The sequence below is a fragment of the Palaemon carinicauda genome, chromosome 3 (genome assembly GCF_036898095.1).
Source record: "Palaemon carinicauda isolate YSFRI2023 chromosome 3, ASM3689809v2, whole genome shotgun sequence".
Taxonomy (NCBI): Eukaryota; Metazoa; Arthropoda; class Malacostraca; order Decapoda; family Palaemonidae; genus Palaemon; species Palaemon carinicauda.
The window spans coordinates 129,379,886-129,392,108 of record NC_090727.1 but is presented as its reverse complement, the minus strand read 5'-3'; positions in this window follow the sequence as shown (position 1 = coordinate 129,392,108).

Genomic DNA, 12,223 nt, shown 5'->3' with positions numbered 1-12,223 from the left:
GGTCTCCACTGCTATTCACCCATTTATATTCTTTTGTGACTAATTGGTTTTCACATTTTCTTTACATAACAAAACCATCTCAAGTATATTTACCATCTGCTATGCATCATATTTATCTTCTCCTTCAAATTTTAGTTAACCCTTTAACCCCCAGGCTATTTGGAAATTCCCAACCCTTAACCCCCAGGGGGTTATTTTTTTCCCAGCACATTTTGCAGTATATTTCTTTTAAATTGCTCTAACAACCTTAATTTTTGTCATAGAGAGGTCAGGTTGGTCTCATTCTCTTGGAAAATGCCTGAATTTTCTAAAAAAAACTATCAAAAATAAGAAAAAAAAAATTCTATAGAATTTTTTTGCAAGGACGTACCGGTACGTCCATGGGGGTAAAGGGATGGCTTTTGTGAAACGTACCAGTACGTCCTTTGGGGGTAAAAGGGTTAAATGAACATATTGAACTCTCGAAACAAATGTTGACTTTCTGTAATCGTATTTACTTGTACTGTACCGAAGTTTCCCCGGCAAAGAATAGTTACATGATGTCGTCACAAGAAAATATTTACCAGTAATTTAACAATCTGCAATTAATCCAGTACAAGATTTGAAAAGCACTGTGCTGTATTAAGAAATTTGGTACAATTATGGTTTATATTTCAATTTTACAGAAGGGCATTAATACTGGTGTATAAATTAAAGGTTAAAGGCGTCTGGTTTCAGTTCCAGTTCCATCAGAATAGATGCTCACCAGAACGTCAGCCGGGCAAGCCCAACCCCCCCACTGTGGTGCCCTACCACAGCAGTAGCCTCGCCAGTAAACAGCTTAAACTCACGGCCCTGGGCGGGGATCGATCTCTTGCCACGCGAATGCGAAGCAAACACGTTACCACTGTACTAGCCAGGAGGATTTCTCTCTTCTCCTTCAAATTTTGGTTAAATGAACAAATTGAACTCTCGAAACAAATGTTGACTTTCTGTAATCATATTTACTTGTAATGTAACGAAGTTTCCCCGGCAAAGAATAGTTACATGACGTCGTCACAAGAAAATATTTACCAGTAATTTAACAACCTGCAATTAATCCAGTACAAGATTTGAAAAGCACTGTGCTGTATTAAGAAACTTGGTACAATTATAATTTATATTTCAATTTTACAGAAGGGTATTAATACTGGTGTATAAATTACAAATGTTTAAATAATATGTTATTTTTATTAATAAAATAAATTTTTGAATATACTTACCCGATAATCATGTAGCTGTCAACTCCGTTGCCCGACAGAATTCTATGGAGGGATACGCCAGCTATCACAATACTAGAAGGGGGTGTATTTACCAGCGCCACCTGTGGCCAGGTACTCAAGTACTTCTTGTTGACACCTCCTCAATTATTCCTCGGTCCACTGGTTCTCTATGGGGAGGAAGGGAGGGTCGATTAAATCATGATTATCGGGTAAGTATATTCAAAAATTTATTTTATTAATAAAAATAACATTTTTCAATATTAAACTTACCCGATAATCATGTAGCTGATTCACACCCAGGGGGGTGGGTGAAAAACCAGTGTACAAGACTAAAGGATAGCTAAGTATCCCGTATTTCATATAATCAGTTATCCACAATAACAATGAAATAATAAGTACCTGGTAAGGAAGTCGACTTGAACCGTTACTCTGCCTTTAATAAGATCGTCTTCCTTACTGAGCGCAGCGTTCCTCTTGGGAGGCTGAATCAACTCAAAGGTGCTAAAGTATACAGGGCTGCAACCCATACTAAAGGACCTCATCACAACCTTTAACCTTGGCGCTTCTCAAGAAAGAATTGACCACCCGCCAAATCAACAAGGATGTGGAAGGCTTCTTAGCCGACCGTACAACCCATAAAAAGTATTCAAGAGAAAGGTTAAAAAGTTATGGGATTATGGGAATGTAGTGGCTGAGCCCTCGCCTACTACTGCATTCGTTGCTACGAATGGACCCAGGGTGTAGCAGTACTCGTAAAGAGACTGGACATCTTTGAGATAGAATGATGCGAACACTGACTTGCTTCTCCAATAGGTTGCATCCATAACACTCTGCAGAGAACGGTTCTGTTTGAAGGCCACTGAAGTAGCCACAGCTCTCACTTCATGTGTCCTTACCTTCAGCAAAGCAAGGTCTTCTTCCTTCAGATGAGAATTTGCTTCTCTAATCAGAAGCCTGATGTAGTAAGAAACTGAGTTCTTAGACATTGGTAGAGAAGGCTTCTTGATAGCACACCATAAGGCTTCTGATTGTCCTCGTAATGGTTTTGACCTTCTTAGATAGTACTTAAGAGCTCTAACTGGGCAAAGTACTCTCTCCAGTTCGTTCCCCACCATGTTGGACAGGCTTGGGATCTCGAACGACTTAGGCCAAGGACGGGAAGGAAGCTCGTTTTTAGCCAAAAAACCGAGCTGCAAGGAACATGTAGCCGTTTCAGATGTGAAACCTATGTTCCTGCTGAAGGCGTGGATCTCACTTACTCTTTTACCTGTTGCTAAGCACACGAGGAAAAGAGTTTTTAATGTGAGGTCCTTAAAAGAGGCTGATTGGAGCGGTTCAAATCCTGATGACATTAGGAACCTTAGGACCACGTCTAGATTCCAGCCTGGAGTGGACAACCGACGTTCCTTTGAGGTCTCAAAAGACCTAAGGAGGTCCTGTAGATCTTTGTTGGAGGAAAGATCCAAGCCTCTGTGGCGGAAAACCGCTGCCAACATACTTCTGTAACCCTTGATCGTAGGAGCTGATAGGGATCTTACGTTCCTTAGATGTAACAGGAAGTCAGCAATCTGGGTTACAGTGGTACTGGTTGAGGAAACTGCATTGGCCTTGCACCAGCTTCGGAAGACTTCCCATTAAGACTGATAGACTCTGAGAGTGGATGTCGTCCTTGCTCTGGCAATCGCTCTGGCTGCCTCCTTCGAAAAGCCTCTAGCTCTTGAGAGTCTTTCGATAGTCTGAAGGCAGTCAGACGAAGAGCGTGGAGGTTTGGGTGTACCTTCTTTACGTGAGGTTGACGCAGAAGGTCCACTCTAGGAGGAAGAGTCCTGGGAACGTCGACCAGCCATTGCAGTACCTCTATGAACCATTCTCTCGCGGGCCAGAGGGGAGCAACCAACGTCAGCCGTGTCCCTTTGTGAGAGGCGAACTTCTGAAGTACCCTGTTGACAATCTTGAACGGCGGGAATGCATACAGGTCGAGATGGGACCAATCCAGCAGAAAGGCATCCACGCGAACTGCTGCTGGGTCTGGAATCGGAGAACAATACAAGAGGAGCCTCTTGGTCATCGAGGTAGCGAATAGATCTATGGTTGGCTGACCCCACAGGGCCCAAAGTCTGCTGCAAACATTCTTGTGAAGGGTCCACTCTGTGGGGAAGACCTGACCCTTCCGGCTGAGGCGATCTGCCATGACATTCATATCGCCCTGAATGAGCCTCGTTACCAGCGTGAGCTTTCGATCTTTTGACCAAATGAGGAGGTCCCTTGCGATCTCGAACAACTTCCTCGAATGAGTCCCTCCCTGCTTGGAGATGTAAGCCAAGGCTGTGGTGTAGTCGGAGTTCACCTCCACCACCTTGTTAAGCTGGAGGGACTTGAAGTTTATCAAGGCCAGATGAACTGCCAACAACTCCTTGCAATAGATGTGAAGTGTCCTTTGCTCCTGATTCCATGTTCCCGAGCATTCCTGTCCGTCCAGTGTCGCACCCCAGCCCGTGTCCGATGCGTCCGAGAAGAGACGGTGGTCGGGGGTCTGAACAGCCAATGGTAGACCTTCCTTGAGAAGAATGCTGTTCTTCCACCACGTTAGAGTAGACCTCATCTCTTCGGAAACAGGAACTGAGCCCGTCTCTAGCGTCATGTCCTTTATCCAGTGAGCAGCTAGATGATACTGAAGGGGGCGGAGGTGGAGTCTCCCTAACACGATGAACAGGGCCAGCGATGAAAGTGTCCCTGTTAGACTCATCCACTGCCTGACTAAGCATCGGTTCCTTCTCAGCATGCTCTGGATGCATTCTAGGGCTTGGAAGATCCTTGGGGCCGACGGACAAGTCCGAAAAGCTCGACTCTGAAGATCCATACCCAAGGAGACAATGGTCTGGGATGGAACGAGCTGAGACTCCTCAAAATTGACCAGGAGGCCCAGTTCCTTGGTCAGATCCATAGTCCATTTGAAAATCTCCAGACAGCGACGACTTGTGGGAGCTCTTAAAAGCCAGTCGTCTGACGGAGCCGGACACAAGATCATGATACTGCTGCACAGTCTGTAAACTGTCAATCATGGGCAAGCGAGGAAGTACAGTGACAACCCGAATCTGTCTAGACTGTCTGGGTCGTACAGACAACTCCTTAACGGGTTGCTGAGGTTGCCGCACTGCGTCACAACAAGTCCCTTCTGTTGGTTGTTGAACGTCTTCCCCGTGACACATTGACTCCGTAAACAAAAAATCCTCTAACAAGGACTAAGCTTGGACTGCATGTCATGCAACACAGCTCAAGGTCTATGGGAGCAGGTGTGGTAACAGACGGGATTAGCGGCTGAAGTGGAACCATTACCTTCCCTGTAAGCATGTTATGCTTAAATAAAAGTCCATAAGAGGTTATGCAGCTAAAGGCTCCCTCCAAAAGACAGAGTCCTCAAGGGAATATCAGAAGGAGGGAGAAAAGAACTTTCTCATCTACAGGGACCTTATCCTAGAAAAGCTAAGTTCTCTGAGTGAGGGTTCACTGGTGCAAAAGCAGCAGACTAGAAGGCAACGTTATGAAACTGCTTGACAGTCTAGTGAGTGGCAACAACCCAAGATGTGTTGAGAAGCATGCGGTAAGGTATGCAGAGCATGATGTATGCAGAGTATGCTGTATGCAGAGCATGCTGTATGTAGAGCATGTTGTATGCAGAGCATGCTGAATGCAGAGCATGCTGTATGCAGAGCATGTTGTATGCAGAGCATGCTGAATGCAGAGCATGCTGAATGCTGAGCATGTAGTAAGCAGAGCCTGCTGTAAGCAGAGCCTGCTGTAAGGAAAGCAGAGCGTGTGCATGGCGTTTAACATTTCTCAGAAATTCCATGACCAGTGCTAGAGTGCTTTATGCATGCTTGCATGGGGTTTAAACCATGGTATGAAAATGGAGGTAAGGTATGCTGAACAGCAGAGTCAGAACGAGCTGGAACAACAATAGTTGTGGTTTCCTCTTCAAGACTCCGATGAGGGAACACCTGAGGCTCAGTCTGCAAAGGCTGAATAAAAGACAAGCAGAAGGAAGGCGCATGGGTGGAGGAGGCTGACTCCTAGCATGAGTGGTTGAAACCAAGGGTTGCGCTTGCTGAGCGGTTGGCGGAAGCGGAGTAGCAAGTTCCAATTCCTGTGGTGTGAGCGGAGCGCGATGAGGAAGAGGCTGCGCAGAACAAGGTAAATGTCTCGCAAGCTGAGGCTCCTGAGGCGCAAGGCTAAGGTGTTGTGGTGCTTGCCTTGTGGAGGGTTGAGCTCGCTGCAGCAAGAGCTGAGGAGACTGACTCATGGACGGGAGAGGTTGTTGTACCTCAACCGAGTGTTGCATCACTGGTGGAGCAGCAAGTGGAGGCGGAGGAAGAGAGGTATAATCCTCCTGATCCCAATGTAAAGGTTGCCTTAAGGAAGGCGGAGGCTGAACACCACAGGGAACAGCAAACTCAGCACGTGGCTCAACATCGTACGCCTGGCAGGTGGAACTGCTGGCAGGTGGTACTGCGATCAGGCGGAGCGAGTGTAGGTGGAGGGAGTGTAGGCGGAGGCGGAGGAGCAACACTCTCAGCCCGACACTCACGCATCAAGTCCGAAAGCTGTGCTTGCATGGACTGTAGTAGAGTCCACAACATCGTACGCCTGGCAGATGGTACTGTGATCAGGCGGAGCGAGTGTAGGTGGAGGGAGTGTAGGCGGAGGCGGAGGAGCAACACTCTCAGCCCGACACTCACGCATCAAGTCCGAAAGCTGTGCTTGCATGGACTGTAGTAGAGTTCACAACATCGTACGCCTGGCAGGTGGTACTGTGATCAGGTGGAGCGATCATAGGCGGGGGGGAGTGTAGGCGGAGGCGGAGGCGCAACACTCTCAGCCCGACACTCACTCATCAAGACCGAAAGTTGTGACTGTATGGACTGCAGTAGAGTTAACTTGGGGTCGGCAGACACTAAGTTCTGCTGAGGTAAAGCCTTAACAGCAGAGATCTGTTGTGGCAGAACCTTACTCCTCTTAGGCGGAGTGTAATCAACTGATGACTGAGGAGAGTCAGAGCTAACCCAATGACTGCATTCGGGTTGTGAACTTTAACTTCGTACGTCTGGCATAGGTCTGGACTTAACGTTTAAGAGGTCTTGAGACCTGCCAGCGTTACTCTGCCTTTATTTTCTCCCCTAATCTCTTCTGCAGACGAGCAAAATAAGGGCTCAATCGTCTGCGGGTGGGAGTGACGGTCTCGGTAAGACACGCCCACAACCACCGAGAATACTTCTGTGCGCCGATCAAGGCCTGCTGAACCCTTATGCCCTTCGACATTGCTTCTCCCCTGGGCTTGGGAGCTTGCAAGAGGTCCCGGACTGGGAGGACGACTGGCGCGCACAAAAGTACCCTCACGCACTAATCACTTATCACTTTGATTTCTGTTTGCACTTATTTCACTGAACTCGAAACTTTAAGTGGTTTGTACCTGAAATACGCAATTCTATCCTTTCTCAAAGTTAGTAATAGCGAAAACAGAATTACAATGTAACAGAAAAATCTAATGAAAGATAATTCAGTGGTTGGAAAGAGACTAAACACTAGATCACTCTAGAAACGTTTAGTTTCTTCCCCTAAAGAGACTAGGGAGAAGAGCAAAAACGATAACGACGTTACTCGTACGCCTGGCAGGCTTGAATGAAACGTTTATCCTCTTTCTCCCTCCGTCTCTATCTCTCTCTCTCTCTCTCTCTCTTGACTTAGAACCTGAGAGAAGAGCCCAATCATATATATCGTTAAAACATATTATTGTAAAAGGAAAAAAACTGAAAAGTTCCTTTATTAGGATCAAAACCATTAAGTTAAGAAAGAATGAACAAAACGCTAGACACGGTTACTCTTACTGCAACGTGAAACCGTGAACATTCTTTCTCTATCGTAACGATAGAGTGCAAGTTGAACGTTCTGAACGTCAACAACTTGCAGAGACAAAACAAAACGTTAGTTCAACTTTGAAAACAGTACGAGACTGTCAAAGAAAATCTTTCAAACTCTGTGGCGGAAATAGCATAATATGTTAACAGGTAAAACCGAAATGACGGGCTCAAAGTTTATTAACTTCGGTAAAAGACCGCCTACTATTAGGAAGGTCGAATATAAACAAATATAAAAATGTTATTTTTATCAATAAAATAAATTTTTGAATATACTTACCCGATAATCATGTAGCTGTCAACTCCGTTGCCCGACAGAATTCTATGGAGGGATACGCCAGCTATCACAATACTAGAAGGGGGTGTACTTACCAGCGCCACCTGTGGCCAGGTACTCAATCATTTGTTGTTGACACCTCCTCAATTATTCCTCGGTCCACTGGTTCTCTCTGGGGAGGAAAGGGAGGGTCGATTAAATCATGATTATCGGGTAAGTATATTCAAAAATTTATTTTATTAATAAAAATAACATTTTTCAATATTAAACTTACCCGATAATCATGTAGCTGATTCACACCCAGGGAGGTGGGTGAAAACCAGTGTACATGATTAAAGGATAGCTAAGTATCCCATATTTCATATAACAGTTATCTCAAATAACAATGAAATAATAAGTACCTGGTAAGGAAGTCGAATAGAACCGTTACTCTGCCTTTTATTTAAAGTTCGTCTTCCTTACTGAGCGCAGCGTTCCTCTTGGAGGCTGAATCAACCCAAAGGTGCCAAAGTACAAGGGGTTGCAACCCTACTAAAGGACCTCTACCAAACCTTTAACCCAGGCGCTTCTCAAGAATGAATAGACCACCCGCCAAATCCAAGGATGCGGAAGGCTTCTTAGCCTACCGTAACAACCATAAAAACAACAATAAAAGTATTCAAGAGAAAGGTTAAAAAGGTTATGGGATTAAGGGAATGTAGTGGCTGAGCCCTCACCTACTACTGCACTCGCTGCTACGAATGGTCCCAGGGTGTAGCAGTTCTCGTAAAGAGACTGGACATCTTTCAGATAAAATGATGCAAACACTGACTTGCTCCTCCAATAGGTTGCATCCATAATGCTCTGCAGAGAACGGTTTTTATTAAAGGCCAACGAAGTAGCTACAGCTCTTACTTCGTGGGTCCTTACCTTCAGCAATGCAAGGTCTTCCTCCTTTAAGTGAGAATGTGCTTCTCTAATCAGAAGCCTTATATAGTACGAAAGCCCATTCTTGGACATGGGTCTCGAGGGTTTCTTGATGGCACACCATAAGGCTTCTGACTGTCCTCGAATAGGTTTAGACCTCTTCAGATAATATTTGAGAGCTCTGACAGGGCAAAGAACTCTCTCTAGTTCGTTACCTACCATGTTGGAGAGGCTAGGTATTTCGAACGATCTAGGCCAAGGACGTGAAGGAAGCTCGTTCTTTGCTAGGAATCCAAGCTGAAAAGAACATGTTGCAGATTCGGTTGTGAAACCAATGTTCTTGCTGAAGGCATGAACCTCACTGACTCTCTTAGCTGTTGCAAGGCAAACGAGAAAAGCAGTCTTGAGGGTAAGATCCTTGAAGGAAGCTGACTGGAGAGGTTCGAACCTAGATGTCATAAGGAACCTTAAGACTACGTCTAGATTCCAGCCTGGAGTGGAAAGACGACGTTCTTTAGACGTCTCAAAAGACTTGAGAATGTCTTGAAGGTCCTTGTTGGAAGACAGGTCCAAACCCCTGTGGCGGAGAACTGAGGCCAACATGCTCCTATACCCTTTAATCGTAGGTGTTGAAAGGGATCTCTCATTCCTAAGATGAAGAAGGAAGTCAGCTATTTGGGTCCCAGAGGTATTGGTAGAGGATATTGAATTGGCTCTACACCAGCTTCGGAAGACCTCCCACTTAGACTGGTAGACTCTACGAGTGGAAATTCTTCTAGCTCTGGCAATCGCACTGGCTGCCTCCTTCGAAAAGCCTCTAGCTCTAGCGAATCTTTCGACAGTCTGAAGGCAGTCAGTCGAAGAGCGTGGAGGTTTGGGTGCAACCTGTCTACGTGTGGTTGACGTAGAAGGTCCACTCTTAGAGGTAGAGTCCTGGGGAAGTCGACTAGCCATTGAAGTACCTCTGTGTACCATTCTCTTGCAGGCCAAAGGGGAGCAACCAGCGTCAGCCGTGTCCCTTCGTGCGAGACGAATTTCTGCAGAACTTTGTTTATTATCTTGAACGGAGGGAATGCGTACAGGTCGAGATGGGACCAGTTCAGAAGAAAAGCATCCACATGAACCGCTGCAGGGTCTGGAACAGGGGAACAATAAAGCGGAAGTCTCTTGGTGATGGAGGTGGCAAACAGATCTATGGTAGGTTGACCCCACAAGGTCCAAAGTCTGTTGCACACACTCTTGTGGAGGGTCCATTCCGTGGGAATGACCTGATTCCTTCTGCTGAGGCGATCCGCTGAAACATTCATATCGCCCTGGATGAACCTCGTGACCAGTGTGAGGTTTAGACCTCTTGACCAAATGAGGAGGTCCCTTGCGATCTCGTAAAGGCTCCTCGAATGGGTCCCTCCTTGCTTGGAGATGTAAGCCAAGGCTGTGGTGTTGTCTGAATTCACCTCCACCACTTTGCCTAGCAGGAGGGACTTGAAGTTCAACAGGGCAAGATGAACTGCTAACAGTTCCTTGCAGTTGATGTGGAGTAATCCTTGTTCCTTGTTCCATACTCCTGAGCATTCCCGTCCGTCCAAGGTCGCACCCCAGCCCGAGTCCGATGCATCCGAGAAGAGATGAAGATGGGGGATCTGGATGGACAATGATAGACCCTCCTTGAGAAGGAGATTGTGCTTCCACCACAGGAGAGTGGTCTTCATCTCTTGGTTGATAGGGATAGAGACTGCTTCTAGAGTCGAGCTCTTGTCCCAATGAGCCGCAAGATGGAATTGAAGAGGGCGGAGGTGGAGTCTCCCTAGCTCGACAAACAGGGCCAGTGATGAGAGGGTCCCTGTGAGACTCATCCACTGTCTCACTGAGCAATTGCTCCTCTTCAGCATGCTCATGATGCACTCTAGGGCTTGGTTTATCCTGGGGGCCGATGGAAAAGCCCGAAAATCCCGACTCTGAATCTCCATTCCCAGGTACACAATGGATTGGGAGGGAATGAGTTGAGATTTCTCTATATTGACTAATAGACCTAGGTCTCTGATTAGATCTAAAGTCCAAGAGAGGTTCTCCAGACAACGACGACTCGTGGAGGCTCTCAACAGCCAGTCGTCTAGGTAGAGGGAGGCTCTGATGTTCGATAAGTGCAGGAATTTCGCTACATTCCTCATCAGATGAGTAAAGACCATAGGAGCTGTGCTTAGGCCAAAACACAGGGCTTGGAACTGATAGACAACCTTTCCGAAAACGAATCTCAGGAAAGGTTGGGAGTCTGGATGAATGGGAACGTGAAAGTATGCATCTTTCAAGTCCAACGAGACCATCCAGTCCTCCTGTCTGACCGCTGCTAAGACCGACTTGGTCGTCTCCATTGTGAACGTCTGCTTGGTGACATACTCGTTGAGAGAGCTGACGTCCAGCACCGGTCTCCAACCTCCTGTCTTCTTGGCCACAAGAAAGAGACGGTTGTAGAAGCCCGGGGATTGATGGTCCCGGACTATAACCACTGCCTTCTTCTGCACAAGTAGCGACACCTCCTGTTGCAATGCTAGCCTCTTGTCCTCTTCTTTGTAGTTGGGAGAGAGGTTGATGGGCGATGTGGTCAGAGGCGGTTTGAGGCAGAATGGAATCCTGTAACCGTACCTCAGCCAACTGACAGACTGTGCGTCTGCACCTCTCTTCTCCCAGGCTCGCCAGAAGATCTTGAGTCTGGCTCCTACTGTTGTCTGGAGAATCTGAGAGTCAGTTCTTTCCCTTAGATGTCCTGGGTCCTTTCCTAGACTTGCTCCTGTGAGAGTCTGGACGGGAGCTTCCTCGGCTGGGGGCTCTACCACGAAAGGGCGGTATGAACCTCGTAGCCGGGGTATCCGCCACTGGGGAGCGATAAGTCTTGGGGACAGAGGTGGTAACCTTAGACTTACGAGCCGATGAGGCTACAAGATCGTGCGTGTCCTTCTGTATCAGGGCAGCCGACAAGTCCTTAACTAGCTCCTCGGGAAAGAGGAACTTTGAGAGTGGAGCAAAAAGGAGTTGTGACCGTTGGCACGGTGTAATGCTGGCGGAGAGGAAGGTACACAGTTGTTCCCTTTTCTTCAACACCCCTGATACAAATAACGACGCTAGCTCACCCGAACCATCTCTGATGGCCTTATCCATGCAGGACATAATTAGCATGGCAGAATCTTTGTCCGCAGGAGAGGTTTTCTTGCTGAGGGCTCCCAGGCACCAGTCGAGAAAGTTGAACATTTCGAAAGCTCTGAACAACCCTTTCAGAAGATGATCCAGGTCTGAGAAGGTCCAACAAACCTTCGAGCGTCTCATTGCAGTCCTCCGAGGCGAGTCCACCAGACTTGAGAAGTCAGCCTGGGCAGAGGCAGGTACTCCCAAGCCTGGTGCTTCCCCTGTGGCATACCAAACGCAACCTTTCGAAGCGAGCTTCGTTGGAGGGAACATGAAGGAAGTCTTGCCAAGGTGTTGTTTAGACTGAAGCCACTCCCCTAAGATCCTTAAAGCCCTCTTGGAGGATCTAGCTAGGACAAGCTTAGTATAGTTGGACTTAGCTTGTTGTACGCCCAGCGAAAACTCAGATGGAGGAGAGCGGGGAATAGCAGAGACGAAGTGGTCTGGGTAAATCTCCCTGAGTAGAGCCAAGACCTTTCGAAAATCAATAGACAATGGAGAAAGCTTAGACTCCTCCACGTCTGATGAGGGATCAAGGTGTGCCTCCTCATCATCCGACACTTCATCAGCAGAGGGTAGCGAAGCGATAGGACCAGAATGCTGAACCGCAGAGTCAGAACGGGTAGGAACAATAACAGAGGTTTCCTCATCTTGAGGGAAAACCTGAGGCTCAGACTGCATAGGCTGAACAACAGACGAAGCAGAAGGCA